This window comes from Moschus berezovskii, chromosome 16 (genome assembly GCF_049115385.1).
Source record: "Moschus berezovskii isolate FMDL1 chromosome 16, NW_MosBer_1.0, whole genome shotgun sequence".
Taxonomy (NCBI): Eukaryota; Metazoa; Chordata; class Mammalia; order Artiodactyla; family Moschidae; genus Moschus; species Moschus berezovskii.
In genome coordinates this window covers 76948489-76970569 of record NC_142475.1, presented here as the reverse complement: position 1 = coordinate 76970569, position 22081 = coordinate 76948489, and the positions used below count along the sequence as shown (strand labels likewise).

The 22081-nt window shown below is 42.6% G+C and overlaps 1 long non-coding RNA gene across 1 annotated transcript; it reads right to left on the bottom strand.

Moving 5' to 3' along the window:
* Positions 1-4241: 4241 nt before the first annotated feature.
* LOC148775282 (uncharacterized) lies at positions 4242-11666 on the bottom strand. Its single transcript, XR_016039279.1, has 3 exons — positions 11262-11666; positions 5345-5511; positions 4242-4381 (listed from the first exon to the last, which is right to left on the bottom strand). It is a non-coding gene; the product is annotated as an uncharacterized LOC148775282 (long non-coding RNA).
* Between the last annotated feature and the right edge of the window lie 10415 nt (positions 11667-22081).

The window sequence follows — 22081 nt, the reverse complement described above, 5'->3', positions numbered from 1 at the left end:
TGCATTGCAGGCAGATTCTTTACCAGCTGAGCCACAAGGGAAACCCAAGAATACTTGAGCCTATCCCTTCTCCAGCATATCTACTTTTCCCAGGAATTGAACCGGGGTCTCCTGCATTGCAGGCGGATTCTTTACCAACTGAGCTATCAGAGTAGGTGCATCTTTAATTCATTACAGACCACTGGCAGTCCTCCATGTCCAGCCACATGGAGTAACATGGACTGGACTTATCATCTCACCTGAAACAATTAAAGGCCAAGCATAATATATGAAATAAATATTCAGACATTGACACAAGGCAGTTTAGCCCATTGTCCAGAACCTGAAAAGACTTGCCTTGTATGCTGTATCCAGTTTGAAACATTTTAGTGGGAAAGAAAGGCTCTTGATTATTAAATTTTGCTATTAACAATAATGAATACTGGCAGAGTGCTTTCACCTTGTTTTTCATTACTCAGTATTTATTGATCGTGTTGAGTAATAAGATTTGCATTGGCTGAGCTGAGACTCAGAAGGAATAGGGTTTCTTCAGACAGAAGCTCCAATACTTTGGTCACCTGACTCAAAAAGCTGACTCACTGAAAAAGACCCCGATGCTGGGAAAAATTGAACGCAGTAAGAAAAGGGGGTGACAGAGGATGAGATGGTTGGAAGGCATCCCAGTATGAGTTTGAGCAAACTGCAGGAGGTAGCAAAAGACAGGGTAGCCTGGCGGGCTGCAGTTCACGGGATCACAAAGAGTAGGACACAACTGATGGACTGAACAACAGGCTTATTAGGAGACTGAACAGCCTGTACACCTGAGGAACACCTGATATATTCCAGGTGTTTAACTTGGCATATCTTCATCTGATTGCTCACAGCAGTCCTGTGAGAACTACATTGTTATCCATTAAATGAGGAAATGGGGCCTCCCTGGTGGTTCAGGCTGTAAAGAATCTGCCTGCAATGCAGAGACCAGGGTTTGATCCCTGGGTCAGGAAGATCCTCTGGAGGAGGGAATGGCAGCCCACTCCAGTATTCTTGCCTGGAGAATCCCCTGGAAAAAGGAACCTGGCGGGCTACAGTCCATGGGCATCCCAAAGAGTTGGACACAACTGATAGACTAACACTTTCACTTTCAAATGAAGAATTGGAACTCAGAAAAGGTAGGCAGCTAGACCAATGTAACTTAGGTGCTGAGAAGTGAAGCTTGGTGGTCAGAACCTGAGGCCTGTGTCCTTCAGGGACACCCTTCCTCTGCAGCCTTCTCCTCCAAACAGCCCCTTGAGTCAGGTTTCAAGGTTTAGGGGGATTAAGAACCTGACCAAAGTACCCTGGAAGCAGGTGTTTGATCCAGGTCCTTGTGGCTTCACATGCAGATGATCTAAAAAACAGCCATCATCAAATGAAACCCCTTACACTGTATACTCTCTATCAAAAGAATTACTGTAGTAATCCATGTCCACATCTGGTTCTTGAGTGAGGTTTCAGAAATTCTCTGTAGTTATTGCCACCGATACATTCTTAAGGAAAAATGTGTTCCAAGAGGGTTTTATTAAGCCACATGGTTAATATTGTTCAGTTCAGTTCAGTCACTCAGTCGCGTCTTACTCTTTGTGACCCCATGAACTGCAGCCCGCCTGGCCTCACTGTCCATCACCAATGCCCAGAGTTTACTCAAACTCATGTCCACTGAGTCAGTGATGCCATCCAACCATCTCAACTTCTGTCATTCCCTTCAATCTTTCCCAGCATCAGGGTTTTTGCATCAGGTGACCAAAGTATTGGAGCTTCAGCATCAGTCCTTCCAATAAACATTCAGGACTGATTTCCTTTAGGACTGACTGGTTGGATCTCCTTGCAGTCCAAGGGACCCTCAAGAATCTTCTCCACCACCACAGTTCAAAAGCATCAATTCTTTGGCGCTCAGCTTTCTTTATAGCCCAACTCTCACATTCATACATGACTACTGGAAAAACCATAGCCTTGATGAGACGGATCTTTGTTGGCAAAGTAATGTCTCTGCTTTTTAATATGCTGTCTAGGTTGGTCATAACTTTTCTTCCAAGGAGTAGCGTCTTTTAATTTCATGGCTGCAATCAGCATCTGCAGTGATTTTGGAGCCCCAAAAATAAAGTCTCTCCCTGTTTCCATTGCTTCCCCATCTATTCGCCATGAAGCGATGGGACCAGATGCCACGATCTTCATTTTCTGAATGCTGAGTTTTAAGGCAACATTTTCACTCTCCTCTTTCAGTTTCATCAAGAGGCTCTTTAGTTCTTCTTTGCTTTCTACCATAAGAGTGGTGTCATCTACATATCTTTGGCCACCTCATGCGAAGAGTTGAGTCACTGGAAAAGACTCTGCTGCTGGGAAGGACTGGGGGTGGGAGGAAAAGGGGACAACAGAGAATGAGATGGCTTGATGGCATCACCGACTTGATGGACATGAGTTTGCGTGAACTCCGGGAATTGGTGATGGACAGGGAGGCCTGGCGTGCTGTGATTCATGGGGTTGCAAAGAGTCGGACACGACTGAGCAACTGAACTGATCTACATATCTGAAGTTATTTATATTTCTCCTGGCAAAAATCTTGATTCCAGCTTGTGCTTCATCCAGCCCAGCATTTCTCATGATGTACTCTGCATGTAAGTTAAATAAGCAGGGTGACAATATACAACCTTGATGTACTCCTTTTCCTATTTGGAACCAGTCTGTTGTTCCATGTCCAATTCTAACTGTCTCTTCCTGACCTGCATACAGATTTCTCAGGAGGCGGGTCAGGTGGTCTGATATTCCCAACTCTTGAAGAATTTTCCACAGTTTGTTGTGATCCACACAGTCAAAGGCTTTGGCATAGTCAACAAAGCAGAAATAGATGTTTTTCTGGAACTCTCTTGCTTTTTTGATGATCAATGGATGTTGGCAATTTGATATCTGTTTCATCTGCCTTTTCTAAATCCAACTTGAACATCTGGACGTTCACGGTTCATATACTATTGAAGCCTGGTTTGGAGAATTTTGAGCATTACTTTGCTAGGCTGTGAGATGAGTGCAATTGTGCAGTAGTTTGAGCATTCTTTGGCATTGCCTTTATTTGGGATTGGAATGAAAACTGACCTTTTTCAGTCATGTGGTCACTGCTGAGTTTTCCAAATTTCCTGGCATATTGAGTGCAGCACTTTCACAACATCATCTTTTAGGATTTGAAATAGCTCAGCTGGAATTCCATCACCTCCACTAGCTTTGTTTGTGGAGATGCTTCCTAAGGCCCACTTGACTTCACATTCCAGGATGTCTGGCTCTAGGTGTGTGATCACACCATTGTGATTATCTGGGTCATGAAGATCTTTTTTGTACAGTTCTTCTGTGTATTCTTGCCACCTCTTCTTAATATCTTCTGCTTCTTTTAGGTCCATACCATTTCTGTCCTTTATTGTGCCCTATTTTGCATGAAATGTTCCCTTGGTATCTCTAATTTTCTTGAAAAGATCTCTAGTCTTTCCCATTCCATTGTTTTCCTCTATATCTTTGCATTGATCACTGAGGAAGACTTTTATCTCTCCTTGTTATTCTTTAGAACTCTGCATTCAAATGGGTATATCTTTCCTTTTCTCCTTTGCCTTTCACTTCTTTTCACAATGATTCATCTGATGTCATTTCATTTTTTCCCCTTGATTATTTGTGATCATCCTGATGGTTTAGTAATAGAGAGTATAGTCTAGACAGCAGCTGCAAACCACACACACACACACACACACACACACACTCACACAGGGCTTGATTGAGGAAGCAGTCAGTCCTCGTCAGCATTCATCACCCACTTATCACTGTGACATATTCGAGGAAGGCAGGAATTATACATCCTGCTTTCTCCATATCCATTTTTTCCAGAGACTTCTTACTAAGCATACCAACGGAAGAAATATTACAGTAGTGTGCAAGGTCATGCTCTGTCTACTCATAGCATCAGGCTAGAAGATTCCCTGATGGGGGTAAAAGAAAAATAAATAAAGATGAGAGGTTTATGAATTGTCTCTCTTCTGGAATGTGAGTGCAACTGTCACTTGGTGATGAATCTGACTTCTCTGCTGCTGGGACGCTCCAAACAAAGAATGATTACTGGGTGTCACTTGGCACTAAGTTTGAAGCAGACAGTAAACCTTGATTAACCAGAGACATAAACCCATCCGGATTTTTTATAGCTTATGACTTTGGAAAGAAATGCATGGGTCATAAGGAAACCAGATTATTTCCAGATTTATTCAAAAATTTACTGTGCCAGTCATGCCCAGGGGGTCAGTGAAGACTTAGCTGTATTTCCTATGCATTTTCCAGAAGAAACCAAGGCAGGGGTCTGGATGTTATGACAGCCTCAGGATATTACAACAGCTTCAACCTGCAAAGAAAGATGCCATTTTGCTCAGAAGCTTGCACTTGCTAGGTTACTAAGACTGAGGCTGAAACACTTCTTGGCAGACTGTCCAGCAACAAAAATAGGGCCCAGGCCAACCCATTAAATAATGAGATGATTTCATCAAAATATCTCAGTCCCTCCATCTTCTGCCCACTATTTTCCAGAGCAGTGGCAAAGCAAATGTCTACACGGATGAAAAATGAACAATCCTAAGTGGGTGATGGTGCCTATTTCACGAGGAGGGGGCTTCTGCTGTGGAAGAACCCCTCTTCCTCCAGTTTTCACAGTGTGTGGGGCTCTGCAACCAGTTTGCAGCCGACATTTCTGATATTGCTTCAGTAGAGCTGTGCATATTACATATCATGCACTTACAGACTTATTCACAACATCTTTGGAGCAGGCACTCTGGACTGAGCTAAATGAACAAAATACAGATGCTCTCACAGTCCAAATAGGGATTGAGGTTTACAGCGAGATATACTGTGATTCAGGTTTCCCAGTTGGCTCAGTGGTAAAGTATCTGCCTGCCAATGCAGCAGACGCGGGAGATAAGGTTTGATCCCTGGGTCGGGAAGATCCCCTGGAGGAGGAAATGGCAACCCACTAAAGTATCTTGAATGGAGAATCCCATGATAGAGGGTCACAAAGAGTCAGACCCTGATTCACTGAGATGAGCAAATGCAAAGATTCCTGGGTGCAGAGAAACCATGCAGACTAATGGTGATCTCAGGGCTGGGAATAGGAGTGATCAGGCAAAATTTCAGAGTCATCTGGGCTGGTCTTGTACAATGGCAGGAGCTCTGTAGGCTCCCAGAAGGCTATCATCAGCCCTTACCCCGGCCCCTCCCAGCAAGCAAAGCTGTCCCATCTCTGTTCTGCTTCTTAACCCCAGGCAGGTGGCAACAGGTCATCCAGGGACACTGCCACCCTTAGTGCTTGTCTTACCTGTCCTTGGTGGAAACACCCTCTGGGAGCAGGAAGGACCAACAATATGATGACTGCAGATGACATCACTAGGAGATGCTGGGGGCCCCCACAGCCCAGGAACACCTGATGGCCACAGGTGGGGCAAAGCCATCAGTGCGGAGTCTGCCTGGTTCAGACACCTGTACCTAGAAAGAATCCCAGGGGAGAGCAAGTTTTCAGAGACAAAACAAGCAAAATAGCAACTCCTCATCTCTGTCCAGAAGTCATGGGTAAGTAGACTTCACTGAATGTTAGAACAGGGTCTTTAAGTTTCCCTGATAAAACACACAGCCACCCTCCGCAAAATTATCTGCTAGTATATACATGGCTGAGGCCCTTCGCTGTTCACCTGGAACTATCACAACATTGTTAACTGGATATCAGTTCAGTTCAGTCACTCAGTCGTGTCCGACTCTTTGCGACCCCTTGAATCACAGCATACCAGGTCTCCCTGTCCATCACCAACTCCCGGAGTTCACTCAAACTCACCTCCATCGAGTCAGTGATGCCATCCAGCCATCTCATTCTCTGTCGTCCCCGTCTCCTCCCACCCCCAATCCCTCCCAGCATCAGAGTCTTTTCCAGTGAGTCAACTCTTCGTATGAGGTGGCCAAAGTATTGCAGTTTCAGCTTTAGCATCAGTCCTTCCAATGAACACCCAGGATTGATCTCCTTTAGAATGGACTGGTTGGATCTCCTTGAAGTCAAAGGGACTCTCAAGAGTCTTCTCCAACACCACAGTACAAAAGCATCAATTCTTCGATGATCAGCTTTCTTCACAGTCCAACTCTCACATCCGTACATGACCATGGGAAAAATCATAGCCTTGACTAGACGGACCTTGGTTGGCAAAGTAATGTCTCTGCTTTTTAATATACTATCTAGGTTGGTCATAACTTTCCTTCCAAGCAGTAAGCGTCTTTTAATTCCATGGCTGCAATCAGCATCCGCAGTGATTTTGGAGCCCCAAAAAATAAAGTCTGACACTGTTTCCACTGTTTCCCCATCTATTTCCCATACCCCAACACAAAATGAAAAGTTCAAAAGAAAAACTATCTTTTAGAAAAGCTCTATGTTTTTGCTTTCATGGCTTTAAAATATTAGTTCCTATAATTTATTAAGACCCCTGCCTTCTGGTATTAGGTATGGCTGGCTTTGCGGGGGTCACCAAAACCTTTGGCCCCGTGCAGGACATCTATCAGACAGAATCTTCCATCAGTTGACATACATGAAACAAAGCATGGGGTGCTGGTGGGAGGCCGGGAAGAGGACAGGTTGGAGGGACAGGGACTCGATGACCCAGTCCTCCCTGCGATGGCCTTTCCCCAGGGTCTCTTCAAGGCCAGTTCCCTCTCATCCTTGGCTTCATCTTAGATGCTGCCTCCTCTCAAGACCCTCCTTTGACCACCAGCACTCCCCTTGTATCTAGAAATTATTCCCTTCCCACCACCCAATCACCCATATCATCATTCTCTTCTGATCTTGCTGTTTACGGGTTCTGTTGCTTTCAGTCTGTCTCCTATTAGACTGTAAATTCCTGGAGGCAGACAGATTGTCTCTCTTCACTGCTGGACATGCAGCACCTGCGAGAGTGTCCACGGTGGGATCCAGTGGATCTTGGAATCACACATCACGTCAAGGAAACAGGCGGGGGCTTGGAGAGGAGCAGTTTCAGGACCCCGCACCAGTTCATGGAGCTGGCATAGTGGGTGAGGACGTTCTCCATCAGTGAATTTCTACCCCAAACAACTCAGTCACTCCTTGCTCCTCACACTCAGAATAAAGCTTTGTAAATATTAACCAAGAGGAGCAAAGTGAAGCTTTTTCTAATGGTCGGACTTTGTGAGTTGGAAGTGAAGCCATTTCTTATCTCTCATGTCACCTCCATGGGGCGGCTACAGCTCTGGGAGCTGATAGTCATATTTCTGTAGAACACTCGAAGATAACTTGAGTTGCCTAAGGAAAATATAAATATGAAATTGCTTTATACCAAGTTGAAGAGGTGGGGGATTACTATAATTTAAGAACCGTGATAAAGTAAAATGAACATGGCCTTCAAGGGCTGTGACAGAAGTTATTCTAGTGAAAACACCTCTGGGACTAATGAAGGTTAGTCTTTAATTCTATGAGAAGTCCAATTTCTGAGGCCCTGAAGCCAATACTTATCTATCAATGCACACGTTGCCACAGGGAATGGAATATGAATTAAAGGGGTTTTCCTGTAAGAAGAGGCAAGCTTCATTCTACTCTTGGAAATAAGAGCTTCCGCAAAGTTTCTTTTCATCCGGTTCCTCTGCGGTGTGAGTGCTCAGCTCCTATTTAGAATAATGAGAGCTACATACATCCGTCCAAAGGAGGTTTGCATCTCCGGGCAATGCCATTCCAGACAACCTGCTTTTAAATGGCCTTTTTTGAATGTTCACTTATGGATGAAATTTGGCATGTGGAGGGGAGGGAGAGGCGCTGTAATATATCAGCTGATTCTTCAGCTTGGCAGTGATGAAGCGAACTGAGACTAATTCAGGGTTCTACTCTACATTTTTGGCAAATGAGCAAATATGCAGATTTGTCCCAAACAGATGTGTCTGCCAGTTTCCCCAGGAGCAGTTCCAGAAGCTGAGGTTCACTGAGCTGGTGCTTCAATTAGGGAGAACATCATAACAAGTATATAATTATTCTGGAACCTGTTGAGCTTTCATCTGCTATCCATTTCATTTCATTTAAGCCCAATTCAGGCTGAACTTGCAGTAAACTCTATGGTTTAAAACGGAGATCTAAGATGTCACAACTTTTGTGTTTGACATGTACTTTGAGGTGGTAGTCAGGAAATTACCTTTGAAATGGTCGCACTCAGTATGCCAATGGTCTCTCTGATTGATTATAAAGCTTTATTGGCACTGCAATCATGATTATTCACAGTCCTCTCCAGCAGTGCCACAGTAAATTGCTTCCAATGAAAAATGTGAATCCTGAAGAAGTGGCAGCAGCTTGATAGATGTCTCGCATTATCCTTCAGTCCATCCAGACGGCTAGCCAGTCACTCGCAACACACAGGGCACCAGGCTCGGGACACAGAGGTGCTAAGACGTGGTTTCTGTGATTGTGGAACTCAGATTGGGAGAAGCCAAGTAATCCAGGCAAACTACAACCCAGTGACCTCCTGTGGGCACTGGAGTGGAAGGATGGATTGGATGTTGTGAGAAGTCCAGGAAGGCTTCCCAGAGGAGAGGGTATTTGAGCTGAGTCTTGAAGTGTAAAAACAAAAAAGAATTTTTTTACAAGGAAAGGAAGAATGGAAAGAAGGCAGGAACAACAAGTTAAAGAGACACATGGACTTGTGAAAGAGCAGGATATATTTTTAAAATAATGAGAATTCAACATAATAAACATTAGAAATTAAGGGGGGAAAGACTAGACCAAAGATTCCCAAACTTCTTCTTTTATTGCAACCTGAGTTTTTCAGTAATTTTTCCATGGCACACGTGAAGCCAAAAGAAATTTTTAAACGTTGTATTTATTAAGCAGTTGAGTTCACATAACATTTAAGATACAATAAAGGAAAGTCATACTTTTATCTCACTCTTAAATAACTGCAATTACTTATTTGGGAGATGTGTACATCAGTTGGTTACTCAATAACTTCTCAGATTTTGAAACCAGATTGGACATCACTACCCTGCTTCCTGTTGTACAATGATTTTCATGCAGTGCTTTCTTTTTATCAAGCTATCACCAAAATCCCAGCTCCACAAAGATATTACTCCAACAGAATGTGCCACTGTCTGATGTTGAAACTGTAACCTATCCTTAGCTTTTAATAGTAGTACTAAGTTTTGAGCATCCTGAACATGAACATTTCAGAAATTTCCGCAGTTACCTCCACGAAAGGCACCTCAGCACTGTTTGGGAAACGCAGGGGTGGAGAATAAGGTGAACTCAAACCATGAAACACATAGGATACCTTTCTGAAATACAAATGTGACACGGCCATGAAAATGAAGATACAATCAACCAAAACTTTTGAGTCTCCTAAAGGAGACTTGAAAATATTCAACAGGTAGATGAGACAAGCAAATAAACATTTTCTCTTCACATCCTGGATGCATAATGAAGTAAATAGAGATTATTTTCTTTCTTTCTCTTAATTCGAAATATAACAGGACCCTATGGTCCTTCCCCCCAGGTCCTCAGCCTGCCTTTGTGGAAAACCTCTAGCCAAAAAATAAATTTAATCACGAAAGTGAGAAAATACAGAAGCAAAGGAAAACAAACAGCACAAAACAGTAAGTTTAGTCACTAAACAAAGTCAAAGACTTTTTGTTCCTTCTCAAGGGCTATAAACAGTATTCTGAGCCGTGTCCTGTGAGCTGTCTTGTATATACTGAAACCTCCGCCAGGTGATGAAATTGGCTACATGATGACCAGACTATAACCATGACATAAACTGCCATAATTCTGAGAATTGGCCTCAAGGAAATGGCAACAAACGGACCCTGGAACTGAATATTAACTGTACTTAAAACAAAAAAGATGATGCTAGTCAGATCACCGAATGACAAAATTCAAGGTGACTGTCAGAGCTGACCACATTGTTTCTGCATGTAGCCCCCTCCCTCAGCCTTTAAAAGCTCTTGCCCACTGACTGTCACTGCAGGGGAAGGGGTGGTTTTTGCAAGAAGACCACTCCACTTCCTCTGGTTGCCAACATCCAAAATAAAGCAAACTTTCCTTTCCACCAACCTTGCCTCTTTATTGCCTTTTGAGCAGCTAGCAGCCAGATCCCACTTTTGGTAACAAATTCACAGTGGCTTCTGAATCAGCCAAATGTAAAGTCTAGTGGAAATGAATCCTGATGAGTCTATCAGCATTGTTCAACTAAAATGAGCTCTCAGTAACATGCACATTAAAAATATTAAACTCATGCGAAGAACTGACTAACTGGAAAAGACCCTGATGCTGGGAAAGATTGAAGGCAGGAGGAAATGGGGATGACAGAGGATAAGATGGTTGGATGGCATCACCAACTCAATGGATATGAGTTTGAGCAAGCACCGGGAGTTGGAGATGGACAGGGAAGCCTGGCGTGCTGCAGTCCATGGTGTTGCAAAGAGTCAGGCTCGACTGAGCAACTGAATTGAACTGAAGAGATGTTCATAGCAGCATGATTTGTGATAGTCAAAAAGTGCAAAAAACCCAAATGCCCATCACTTGATGAGCAGATGAACAGATGGTACTAGATCCATTCAGTGAAATATTATTCTGCCCTTAAAAGGCATGATGAACTGAGACGTGGAAGAACCTTGAGAATGTTGTGCTGAGTGAAAGAAGCCAAACACAAAGCTCATACATTGTATGATTCTACTTATATAAAATGTCCATTAGAAACACACAAATTTAGAGATAGAAATGGTTGCCTGGGGCTGATGGGGGGTGCTGGGGAAGGGAGTAGGATAGGGAGTTATAGCCAATGGGCTTGAAGTTTCTTTTTGGGCTGTGAAAATATTCCAGAATTGGACAATGGTGATGGCTGCACAGCTCTGAAGATACACTAAAACCCACTGAATTGTATACTTTAAAAGAGGGAATTTTCTGGTGTCTGAATTGCATCTCAAGGGGAAAAAATCAGAGATGGCATCACTTGCCAAGCCCCATCCCACTCCAGCCCCTCAGAGTCACAGATTTCTTCCTGGCTGGGTGGGGCCACATGGGTGTGCCATTAACCGTCCCTCCTGGGGAGGACAGAGGCTGCCCCCAAATTTCCAGGGGCTCCGTGTCCTGGGGACCATCACATCATCTGAATCAGCAAAGGTGTCTCCCCAACAGTTCCCTCCCCCTCCTGGCATATCTCCCCCCTCACCCCACCCACCTTCCCACACTTCCTCCATGGTGTCCTCACCTGAGCTCCAAGAGATGAAGGAGTGGCCAGACAACCCAGGAGAGTCTCCTCTGCTGTTTAGCCGCCAATGTCCTGACTTGGATATTGTTCTGTAGTTACCTGTGATGTTACCACCAGAGGAACTGGGTGCAGGAGACCCCCCAGGAACAAGCCTGATAGGTCCTGATTCAAAACGCAATTTCAGGAAATGTTAAAGGAAAGAGCTTGGTATTCAGCAGAATTTTAACAAATCACTCGAAACCATGATGTGAAATTCCCCCAGCCATGTGACTCCCCTCACACCTAAGGCCACAAATCACCGTCTAATAACCCAGGAATGAGGACCTGAGAATCAGGATGCTTCCTCTTTCTTCCACTTAGTTGTAACATTTCAGAAAAGTTCCTTGATATTTTTAGGTTTTTATTGCACCACCTGGGAGAAAGAGATTGGATGGTTTTTACTAGGTAGTATTTGTAAAGCCTTTTGTTTTTCAGTGCAGAGTAAGTATATTGAAAAAAGAAAAACTAAGTAATAACTACAAGGTCAAGAGCACAGAGAACACCCCGCCCGCGGCGTTGACTCTGCAGAAGAATCATGAATCAGCCCCACAGGCCAGCCACACACAATACCCTTAGCCCGCCCCTCACTCATGCGCAGAAGGTGCGTCCACTGGTCAGCCCACCACCACCAGCACCACGTGGTTTGGGAACCTTTACACTAAACCCTGTGTAAGTTACTGGGGGGAAAAAAAAAAAACACTAGGACTTTATTTATTTCTTTTCACGCTTCTGTTTATCTTATTCATTGTTAATATTTATTTTACCCTTAAATATGGATCTCCATTCCATTACTATCATAGGATTTTATTCAAATGTAATATATTTTTATATTTGAAAGCCTTTTTATTGTTTACCCTAAATGAATGAAACTTACAATTAGAAGTTGGTTGTTTATTTCCCATGAGCCTAAAGTTTGAAATGTTGTAAAATGTGTGGATCAAATTATCAGTCAAATGATCAGTACACCACTGAGGAGAATGATCAAATATATGAAAAGTAAAAGAAAAATTGGAAGTCTTCATCTTAACAGATTTTGTGCAGTCCTTTTTTCCTGATGCTTTCCTGTATTCTTAGATGATGACGACTTATTGCTAAAATGACACGGGGAACAGCATTTAATTTCATCCTGACTTTTTTTTTTTAATGAAAATGCTGAAAATTCCTTAATCATCTAAACAAGTAGATGGGAATGGGCTACAAGATCACTCAACAGCTGAATTATCTCAGAGTTCTGTTTCCTCAAATCAGCACAATTTTGTATCCTCAAAATGTATTTTTAAATGGTCTGTCAACTGACAACTCAGTCAAGTTCTCCTTCAATTTTGTTGGAAGCCAAGAATTAGAAACCATCTGACTCAGAAAGGAATAGCTATCCACCCAGTAGAGTTTATCTCTTTCTTAGACCCATATCGATATTTCAAAGGATCCCTTTGCATGGAAGTTTCAACATTCCAGAGCAATGCTATAATCAGATTTGGGAATGGGGGAGAGTGGCACCTTCCTTCTGTGAAGCCGGGCAGGGGTCATTATGAAAGGGGAGTGGGGAAGGAAGCAGAAGATCACCTGAACCACAGGAGGCCTCCTCCAGCACAGCAGTTGTCCTACCCATTTATGGTCTTAAAGTGGATGACCTTAAAGCTCTCCATCCTCAGGCCACAACTCCAACCCCCAATTTTCAGTTGTTTAGCCCCTGGGTGGGGAGCAGGGCAAGGAGCTGAGCCATGAGCCTGGCCTCTGGCCATCGAGCAGTGTCCCGAGCAGGGCAGCCTGAGGACCTGTAGGGACAGGAGCACCCGATGATCAGCGCTAAGTGCTTTGAGATTCTTCCTCTAAAGAGTCTCTGTCTCCCCAAACCCTCCTAAAACCTCCCACACACGAGAGTCAACTATGTTACACTTTGGGTAAGCACAGTGCAAAGAGAAGAGAACAGCCCAAGAGGAGAGATGCTAGGTGTTCCGAACCCACAAAGTAGGAACTTTGGGCCAGGAATCCAAGGAGAAGTCAGGGAGGACATTTGGTTTCACAGGGATGTGAGATGGGTCTGTTTTCATCTTGTCTTGATCCCAGAGAACAAGGCCACCTCCGCTGAAAGCTGAGTTAGACTGGGCAGATGAACACCTGGAGCAGAGTGGAGAGACCAACCAAAGTCCCATATCCTCTGGGTTCTTGTCTACACCCGAACCAAGGATCTGAATATAAGATGTGCTCCACTTTCTGCTTTTTTTTTTTTTTTTTAAGTTGCAGCATGTGAGCTCTCATTCCCTGACCAGGGATTTAACCTGGGCCCCAACATTGGGAATGAAGTCTTAACCACTGGACCTCCAGGGAAGTCCTGGAAAACATTATCCGCATCATTCTGGCCTGGAAAAAATATAAGGCACTTACAGACTTCTCACCTTTGCCATAAAAATTACCCTCAAAGATGCACCCATGAAATAATTAATTTTAAAGTGTCCTGGAAAACCTCCAGGGAAAAATGAGTTGGAAAACATACTCCTGAGCATCTGAGTTGATCCAACTACACAAAATTGTTGACAATTATATTTTGAAGGCATTTCCCAAATGTTGATCTAAAAGATTTTAGAGCGGTTGGTTTTAAACCATTCTTTCTGATAGTACTTATAGAGCCAAATCACTCCTGAGACTACTTCTGCTTGTGACTATAAACCCATATCTTTGGCAAATAGGACCAGAGGGGTACCATTCTGAGTCTGAAAGTGGCTCAAATCATGAATGTACAAAAGGTGTAAAAGGAAAGCAAAATGTATTCCTCTCTTAAACGATGCATACTCTTCTAACCTCTCAGGACACTATCTTTGCAGCTGATTTTGAATCTCACAATAGTATTAGATACAGGTTATGTGTGCACATCAGTGACCGAGATACAGGGTCAGTACACGTGACCTATTCTGACTAGTGTCTGTCCAAAATCAAAGGCAGCAAAAATGGTGAACAATCTAGGCCCTCACCTATTTCTCCATAACAGCAATCAATAATAAAATAAGTTCTCAAAGGCCACTTAATATCTTGACAAAAATTAGCGGTCGTCAGGAACTACTGCTATCATTCGACGAAATGTTCAAAGTGAGTCAGTAGTTTAGGGGAATAAAGACTTTTCCTGCTTAAATACAGGACAGACCAGTGTGTTCTAAAGTGGAATCACATGAAAGAGAAGAGCCAGAAAGTTGGGGTCCCAGATTCAACCCAACAGTCCTGCCACAATAGCTTTTATTTTACCTGTTTTCTTTGTCTAGGAAAAAAAGTTGTAAAAGTTTTAAAGAGAATATAGAAGAATTCTTCTGAGTCCAACCAGAGAAAACCCTCCAATGGATTTATTATGAATAAACAAAATAGCCATCAATTATAATAGACCTTGAGGAATTCAGGTGGCAGGAAGTATTCATCAGGCTTTTAATTAAGTTTAGTGTCTAATTAACTATGATAATGAGGAAAGCGTTATCAGACAAATAAAGGCAGTGTGTCTGAAGTTCCCAGGTGATGCAGTGGTAAAGAATTCCACCTGCCAATGCAGAAAATGAGATGCAGGTTTGATCCCTAGGTCAGGAAGATCCCCTGGAGGAGGAATGGCAACCCACTCTAGTATTCTTGCTGGGAAAATCCCATGGACGGGGAGCCTAGTGGGCTACAGTCCTTGGAGTCAAAAAAGTGTCAGACAACTTAGCGAACTAAGCTGCAACAACAATTTGTTTAAAAGAAAGAAGAGCAACTTGTCAAAGTAGCAGAGGCTTCGATTGAAGGTCTTCAAACAAAAAAAGTCATCAGTAAAACTGGAAAGCCTTATTCTACCTCTCTCTCTTCAACCCCGATTCTCACTGCTCACACTTGCAAATCAGATAGCCCACTGATGGGATGAAACTGACCACTGAGGCCAAGCCAGATGTCCCACGGCTGGGAATAAGGAGCAAGAAGCTGACCATTCCATATTTGACACTATCATCAGGGTGGAAATCTGATTTACCCTGTGCAATCATACAGATTCTTGCTCCTCTTTCCAAAGAAACAGTATCATCATGATTGAAGAAAAAGAATCGAGTCACTTGAAATAGCCTTATATTTTTATAATAAAAAGAATCATTATATACTAATAAAACTCTATGAAGTATATACTATCTATGAGAAAATTACTGTCCCACAAAGGATTAAAAATTGGCTTTGAATTTTAGAATGAGGAAATATCTTTGAAGTGAGTTTGAGTGTCTTCTTAATTTAGAAATTTCATCTACGACATCTCCAACTTGTGATTATTTATTCTGTTTGAATACTTTCTGTGATTCAAGAAAATTCACTCCACTTTTGAACAACATTCATTATTAGAAAGAGCTTCCTCATATAAAGGGAAAATCCACTTTTCCATGAACTTCCCAATGGGTCTGAGTTCTATGCCTTGTGTCTGTACAGAATAAATCCAACCCCTTTGCTGCAGAACACTGAACATTTTGGAGGTGTTGATTCCTACCCCATTCTAATTCTGGTCATCCTTTTAATGATGCACTTCAATTCATAAAGAGCTCTCTCAAAGAGTAATAACCACACTGAACATGTAAGTGTTGTTGGTGGTGTTCTTCAGTCACTAAGTCGTGTCAGATTCTTTGCGACCCCATGGACTGCAGCACATCAGGCCTCCCTGTCCTTTACTGTCTTCCAGAGTACAGTAAATTGCCAGATCCTCTGACTTGTACACTAACACCAGTTGTCCTGAACCCTGTATTTATATTGTATTTTTCAGAGCCATCAAGAGGTTATATCCTACAACCTTTTTTAAAAAATTATTAACCATATTCGATCCCTAGGTCAGGAAGATCCCCTGGAAAAGGGAATGGCAGTCCACTTCAATAGTCTTGCCCAGGAAGTTCCATGGACAGACAATCTGGCAGGCTACAGTCGCAGAGTCAGACACAACTGAGCTACTAATACAACCATATTAGAGCTACCAACAAACAATTGATTTCTTAATAGAGTTCATCACATTTATTCTCTTCAACTTCCTCTTGTTTGTATTAGTGTAAATATAGTGTCAAGATATTTTTAAAATATGATGTTGCCACCTAACATGTATGACCTAACTATACCATGCCTGTGGCATTCCCTTAGCCATGCATCTGAAATTTTCCACCTTGTCAAAGAGGCAGATTTCTACGACAGGCTCTAGATCTTCTGAGGCTCAGAACCTGCAGGGAAGCAGGGAGGGGGGATCATGTGGGCAGGAGGCAAGCTGACCTCCCGCAAGAACCCTGAGCACAAGAACAGCCAGGGACCACAGTCACATTGGGGGCCCCCAGGCCACCACGCAGCCCCTGCAGGAAGATCCCCCTGGAACAGACTTTGTAGTTCCTTGGGGGAGAGATTTTGACTTCAATTGCCTGACTTTTCTTATCAAGATCTTTCCTGACAACTGGAACATCATTTTTTCAAACCACAGCACTGGGGTGAGTTTTCCAGATTTCCCGGCAGGAGCATGAACAAAAAGAAGTATCAAAACACTCTGAATATTCATCTGTTCTCTCAAGACAGTGGAACTGCTAACATGAGGGTTACAGCTGGGATCTTCCTGCCCGATGGAACCTGACCAGAGAAGACCTGTGAGACCCCAGGTGAGACTCTCCAATCTCTCTTCTCAATGACCCTCCCGGCTATGTGCATATCTCTGCAAAGCCCAGATACAGGCATTAAAGGATGGACTTCAAACTGTCTCCTTTTCTGTCTCTTCTGAGTTGTTGTTCGTTGTTCAGTTGCTCAGTCATGTCTGACTCTCTGCAATCCCATGGACTGGGACACGCTAGGCTTCCCTGTCCTTCATGCTTTTCCCAAGTTTGCTGGAACTCATGTCCATTGAGTCTTCTGAGCTGTTGAGTCTTAACTACCTAGGTGGCGCTAGTGGTAAAGAACCCTCCTGCCTAGAGAAGGAAGTTTGATCCCTGGGTCGGGAAGATCCCCTGGAGAAGGAAATGGCAATCCACTCCAGTATTCTTGCCTGGAGAATCCCATGGACAGAGGAGCCTGGAGGGCTACAGTCTGAGGAGTCGCAAAGAGTCGGACATGACTGAAGCGACTTAGCACGCACGCATGTCCATTGAGTCTTCTGAGTAACTTCCCTAAAATCTGGAAAAGCAGAACACAATAGCCAGAATAATCATCCTGATCATCCTCCCTTGTGGCTTACTTTAGACCCCACCCCTGGAGTTATTAATTATCATCAGAGACATATAGGCGTGAACCACATGCCCACTGATAGAGCATGGCGTACAGGGCAGCCTCATGGTATTTCTTATCTGACTCCATCACTTCCCACCTAAAATCCTGGAGGCATGGAAACTCCAGGGAATATGCTGTCCCTGGATAATATATATATATAATATATATATAAACATTTCTAAAATATTTTTAAATATTAAAAAAAATTTGTCTTCCTAAACCTGGAGCTCTGGGGTGAGGGATACTCAGTGGAAAGTCCCCACCATTTTTCCCCTCCCTCTCTGAAACTTCAGTCCACATGACCAAACTAGCATCATGATGCTTCAAATTGTATGGCCTTGTTGGACTAATCTTTCCACAAATACAAACTCCGGATAAAATTAAAAAACAACTAGCTGAATACACTAGAGAACAGACAAGAGCAGGAAGAAGAGTAACACAAGGAATGAGGGAAGACTCCGGATGAATTTTGCATTTTTATGGCTTTTAACCTGAGACTAGGTCCCAGTCCACTTGAGTCCCATGCCTCCACTTGAGATTAAAGAAATAATTTTTTGAAGCCTTATTTGTTTGAAGAATAAGAGAACTGAAATTGGATAGAACTAGCAGCTAGAAAATGAGGAAGAATATCTCAGAAATGAGAGAGCCAGAGAACAAATTCTGTATATAAACATGGCCCAGACCCCTTCCCAACCTCCAAATCACACTTGCAAAAGCCCACTCTAGGGACAGTGAAAAAGGGAAGATGAAGCTTGTGGCTTGAGTTCCACAAGTCACTTCTCTGGCCAAACAAAATACCAACACTCTTTGTAGTAACATGGCAGAGTCCAGATCTGCATGGCATATCATAACATGCAGGACACCTTTCAAAATCATTTGACATACAAAGGAACAGAAAAACATGACCCAGACTTAACAGAAAAGACAATCAGCAGATACTAACTGAAATGGTCCAGAGGTTGGGATTAACTGAGAAAGATTTTAAAGCAGCAGCAGTACACAACAGAAAACAATGCAGAGAGAAAAAATTCTCAGCAGGAAATGGAAATCCTAAAAGAACCAAATCAAAATTCTGTGACAGAAAAGTTTCATACTTGAAATTAAAAATTCATTGGATAAGCTTAAGAACTGATTGGGAACGTCAGAATTTAAAAAGATAAAAATTAATATCTTTGAATATGTTGAGAAAAGCAGAGAGGTAAAATTTATATTTAAAAAAATGAACAGAACCTCAGGGAACTATGAGGGAACCTGAGGGAATTCTCAGGTGAAAGCAGGCCATTCATGCTAGTGGTCAGACATAAACCTGTTCCGAGATAATCACTTAGCCAGATGTCCTAAAGATGAAATTACCCCTCATTCACCTATAGACAAAAACTCTGAATAACTTTATTAAATATAATGCATACAATCCATGAGTTTCCAGTAACACTAAGAAATTGGGTCATAATGGCAAAATAAACTTGATAATACAGACCATGTGAAAATTAGAAAATACATTATTTCTTGGAAATACACGAAGCTCAAGAACTAAAAGCCTCCTAAAAGACAGACTTAAAAGTCCTCTTGATGTAAAAGAAAAATTGAATTACAAAAAGAGATCTGGTCTTTTTACAGAGGCTCACATTTAAAAGTCTGGGACCTCAAAAGGGTTGCTGGGTCTTGTCAGTTGTTTGACAACCAAATCCTGCAGGCTCAGCTAGTCCAAGGAGGTATTCTTCTCCTGTTAGAATTTTTAAAACTCTCTACAACTCGAGGAAGACAATTCCAGAAAAATATAAGAAATAATCAATCAGTTTACGATATTAGCTTGGAACCATGGGCTTCCCTGGTGGCTCAGCTGCTAAAGAATACGGCTTTAGAATGCGGGAGACCTGGGTTTGATCTCTGGGTTGGGAAGGTCCCCTGGAGAAGGTAATAGCTACCTACTCCAGTATTCTGGCCTGGAGAATTCCATGGACTGTACGGTCCGGTCCATGGGGTCACAAAGAATCGGATACAACTGAGCAACTTTCACATGGAATTAGCACATTTGAAACTGGTATTAGCAAGTGTAATCCATTTGGTAATCATCACTATACTTCTGTGCATTTTTTTCTGCTTCTTAACGTATTTGAAGCATTGCTGCTGCTGCTGCTGCGAAGTCGCTTCAGTCATGTCCAACTCTGTGCGACCCCATAGACGGCAGCCCACCAGGCTCCCCCACCCCTGGGATTCTCCGGGCAAGAACATTGGCGTGGGTTGCCATTTCCTTCTCCAATGCATGAAAGTGAAGTTGCTTAGTCGTGTCCGACTCTTAGCGACCCCATGGACTGCAGCCCACCAAGCTCCTCTGTCCGTGGGATATCCCAGGTAAGAATACTGGAGTGGGTTGCCATTTCCTTCTCCAGATTTGAAGCACTGGGTGAGTGAAATCCATGATTTTATTTGATGTTTAGAAGAGTTTGATTAAATTAGTTTGCAATCAATGCTTAAGCATTTAGATAATTTAATTTGTTAAATGTGTAAATTTTGATTTATTCATCTTAAGCAACATGTAAATACTTAGAGAAATATCAATCATTTATGTTTCATGTATGAAGGGAGTTGAAATAAATCATAATATTAATAAAATGGACACTAAATAGAATATAAATAGGTGATAGTATTATTTACTATTTGAAGTGCTTTTGTTCACTGAGAAGAATCCAGTCAATAATTTTTTACAAAGTTCTATAGCCAATGTGAACAAAACCTATAAGGAAACGTATTCTATGCCGATTTCCATAATATGATATTGCATACGACTCAAATTCCGACTTAAGAGATTTCTAGTGTTAGCATCATAAATTCCATTTTCAACAGATCAGATTCAATCCAGTTCTGACAGAAGGATAACATACTGTTTTCTCCTTAGCAAGAGCTGCAGCTCAAGAGAAAAGGTCATTTTTGTGTTACTGACTTAGATTCACACCCCACCAGAAACACACGTGCTGTTCAGTTGCTTTTCTTTTGAGGGTCTGTTTCTTAGCTCCCTTGTCAGGCTGGCAAGGGCCTCCCACACGAGGGAGTGGGGAGCGACTGCTTCAAAGGGCTCAGGGCTTCCTTTTGGGGTGATGAAAAGTTCTTGAAATTCCATAGAGGTGATGGTTGAACTACACTGCAGGCGTGCCAAAGACCATTTCATTGTACGGTATAAAATAGCTAACAGTTACATGTGTGTTAAATTAAAACAAAAGAGCAGTGGAATGGGGGAAAATGAACAAGTGACTGTTAGATGACAAAGAGTGTTTTTGAGGAAAATATTTCAAGCAGACAATGTGAAGATGCAAAGAAAAGTGATGGGGTTGCAGGGGTGAAGAAGGGTTAGACCTGCTTCATTCTCTGCCACTGAAGTGAGGGGGATACATGGGTAATATATAAATTTTTCAAGATCCTCACAAATTCTTCCCAATTTATTTTTGGAGATTTGGGACCAAAGAGGGAACAGAAAATCAATACAGTCAGTAATTTAATCTGTATAGACTTCAGGAGTAGATAAGTTAAAACAAAAAAAAGGAGTCAGCAGGCTATCACGTTGGCCTTTATCAGAGTCAGGTCACTGGTTACTTTCTCTATGTGGGACCAAACCCTAGTGATGTCCAGAATTGGATCAATACTTTCCCCCATTGAGTAAGCAAAATAATTAAACCAGAAAAATCATTTTTGCCTAACAGATTGACAAATTTTGGGGGGCGGGGAAGGAGATTTTTGAAAATTTTTATTTTTAATTTTTTATTGTAGTAGTATTGTTTTGCAATGTTGAGTAGTTTCTGCTGTACAACAAAGTAAATCAGCCATATGTATACAGACATCCCCTCCCTCTTGAACCTTCCTCCCACTCCACCTGCTCTCATCCCACCCCCCTGCTGCTGCTGCTGCTGCTGCTAAGTCACTTCAGTCGTGTCCAACTCTGTGCGACCCCATAGACAGCAGCTCACCAGGCTCCCCCGTCCCTGGGATTCTCCAGGCAAGAACACTGGAGTGGGTTGCCATTTCCTTCTCCAATGTGTGAAAGTGGAAAGTGAAAAGTGAAAGTGAAGTCGCTCAGTCGTGTCCGATTCTTAGCGACCCCATGGACTGCAGCCTACCAGGCTCCTCCGTCCATGGGATTTTCCAGGCAAGAGTACTGGAGTGGGGTGTCATTGCCTTCTCCATCCCACCCCCCTAGATCATCACAAGTCACTGAGCTGGGTTCCCTGTGCTATAAGCAGCTTCCCACTAGCTATCTATTTTACATGCGGTAGTGTATTTATGCCAATTGACAAAATTTTAAGATTATGCCTCTTGAGAAACCTGTATGAAGGTCAGGAAGCAACAGTTAGAACTGGACATGGTACAACAGACTGGTTCCAAATAGGAGAAGGTTGTATATTGTCACCCTGCTTATTTAACTTATATGCAGAGTACATCATGAGGAACGCTGGGCTGGAAGAAGCACAGGCTGGAATCAAGATTGCCGGGAGAAATATCAATAACCTCAGATATGCAGACGACACCACCCTTATGGCAGAAAGTGAAGAGGAACTAAAGAGACTCTTGATGAAAGT